This window comes from Xenia sp. Carnegie-2017, unplaced genomic scaffold (assembly GCF_021976095.1).
Source record: "Xenia sp. Carnegie-2017 unplaced genomic scaffold, XeniaSp_v1 HiC_scaffold_42, whole genome shotgun sequence".
NCBI classification, from domain to species: Eukaryota; Metazoa; Cnidaria; class Anthozoa; order Malacalcyonacea; family Xeniidae; genus Xenia; species Xenia sp. Carnegie-2017.
The window spans coordinates 731681-734180 of record NW_025813507.1 but is presented as its reverse complement, the minus strand read 5'-3'; positions in this window follow the sequence as shown (position 1 = coordinate 734180).

Sequence of the window (2500 nt, the reverse complement as noted above, 5' to 3'; positions counted from 1 at the left end):
TAGAACCTGTTTTCGTTTATGTTTCTCTCACATGGAATTGCTCAACAAAAGAAAGAGCAAGTATCCATCTATTTGCCACGTCTTTCAAAGTCTCTCATTGCAATTGATGCAAGCATTGACATGAACGCATACCCATAATGGTTCAATGTGCAGTATGTTTACAACAAATGCAAGTTTGTGAAGGAAGCATGATGAATTGCCTCCTTCCATACGCAACATTAGTTTAGTACATATCAGTGTCCATTGGAAAGAATGTACAACACTCACAAACCAAGTGACTCACCTCATCTGCGATAAAGTTTTTCCACAATTTTGCACGAAAGCAATGAAAGAGCAAAACCAAATCTACATTAGACCGACTGCTTAATCATCACGTCGCACAAACTACGTTTCTCATTTGTACTTATTTTGTGAAGCATACTCACCTCACATAATATACCAAAAAAGCAATTCCCTTTTCCCAACACTTGGAGGGATAGACACAGAAAGGTCACCGTGACTCACTTTTCCCGTCTCAGAGAGCCCTTCTGATGGTCACCGTGACTCACTTTTCCCCTCTCAGAGAGGCCTTGTTATGGTCACCGTGACTCATTTTCCCCTCTCAGAGAGGCCTTGTGATGGTCACCGTGACTCACTTTTCCCTTCTCAGAGAGGCCTTCTGATGTTCACCGTGACTTATTTCTCCCTCTCAGAGAGGCCTTGTGATGGTCACCGTGACTCATTTTCCCGTCTCAGAGAGGCCTTCTGATGGTCTCCGTGACTCACTTTTCCCCTCTCACAGAGGCCTTCTGATGGTCTCCGTGACTCATTTCTCCCTCTCAGAGAGGCCTTCTGATGGTCACCGTGACTCACTTTTCCCTTCTCAGAGAGGCCTTCTGATGTTCACCGTGACTTATTTCTCCCTCTCAGAGAGGCCTTGTGATGGTCACCGTGACTCACTTTTCCCCTCTCAGAGAGGCCTTCTGATGTTCACCGTGACTTGTTATTCCCTCTCAGAGAGGCCTTGTGATGGTCACCGTTACTCATTTTCCCGTCTCAGAGGCCTTCTAATGGTCTCTGTGACTCACTTTTCCCTCTCACAGAGGCCTTCTGATGGTCTCCGTGACTCATTTCTCCCTCTCAGAGGCCTTTGATGGTCACCGTGACTCAATTCTCCCTCTCAGAGGCCTTCGGATGTTCACCGTGACTTATTTTCCCTCTCAGAGGCCTTGTGATGGTCACCGTGACTCATTTTCCCGTCTCAGAGGCCTTCTGATGGTCTCTGTGACTCACTTTCCCCTCTCAGAGGCCTTCTGATGGTCTCCGTGACTCATTTCTCCCTCTCAGAGAGGCCTTCTGATGGTCACCGTGACTCACTTTTCCCTTCTCAGAGGCCTTCTGATGTTCACCGTGACTTATTTCTCCCTCTCAGAGAGGCCTTGTGATGGTCACCGTGACTCACTTTCCCCTCTCAGAGGCCTTCTGATGTTCACCGTGACTTGTTATTCCCTCTCAGAGAGGCCTTGTGATGGTCACCGTGACTCATTTTCCCGTCTCAGAGAGGCCTTCTGATGGTCTCCGTGACTCACTTTTCCCCTCTCACAGAGGCCTTCTGATGGTCTCCGTGACTCATTTCTCCCTCTCAGAGAGGCCTTCTGATGGTCACCGTGACTCACTTTTCCCTTCTCAGAGAGGCCTTCTGATGTTCACCGTGACTTGTTATTCCCTCTCAGAGAGGCCTTGTGATGGTCACCGTTACTCATTTTCCCGTCTCAGAGAGGCCTTCTAATGGTCTCTGTGACTCACTTTTTCCCTCTCACAGAGGCCTTCTGATGGTCTCCGTGACTCATTTCTCCCTCTCAGAGGCCTTCTGATGGTCACCGTGACTCAATTCTCCCTCTCAGAGAGGCCTTCGGATGTTCACCGTGACTTATTTTCCCTCTCAGAGAGGCCTTGTGATGGTCACCGTGACTCATTTTCCCGTCTCAGAGGCCTTCTGATGGTCACCGTGACTCACTTTTCCTTCTCAGAGGCCTTCTGATGTTCACCGTGACTTATTTCTCCCTCTCAGAGAGGCCTTGTGATGGTCACCGTGACTCACTTTTCCCTTCTCAGAGAGGCCTTCTGATGTTCACCGTGACTTATTTCTCCCTCTCAGAGAGGCCTTGTGATGGTCACCGTGACTCATTTTCCCGTCTCAGAGGCCTTCTGATGGTCTCCGTGACTCACTTTCCCCTCTCACAGAGGCCTTCTGATGGTCTCCGTGACTCATTTCTCCCTCTCAGAGGCCTTCTGATGGTCACCGTGACTCACTTTTCCCTTCTCAGAGGCCTTCTGATGTTCACCGTGACTTATTTCTCCCTCTCAGAGGCCTTGTGATGGTCACCGTGACTCACTTTCCCCTCTCAGAGGCCTTCTGATGTTCACCGTGACTTGTTATTCCCTCTCAGAGGCCTTGTGATGGTCACCGTGACTCATTTTCCCGTCTCAGAGGCCTTCTGATGGTCTCTGTGACTCACTT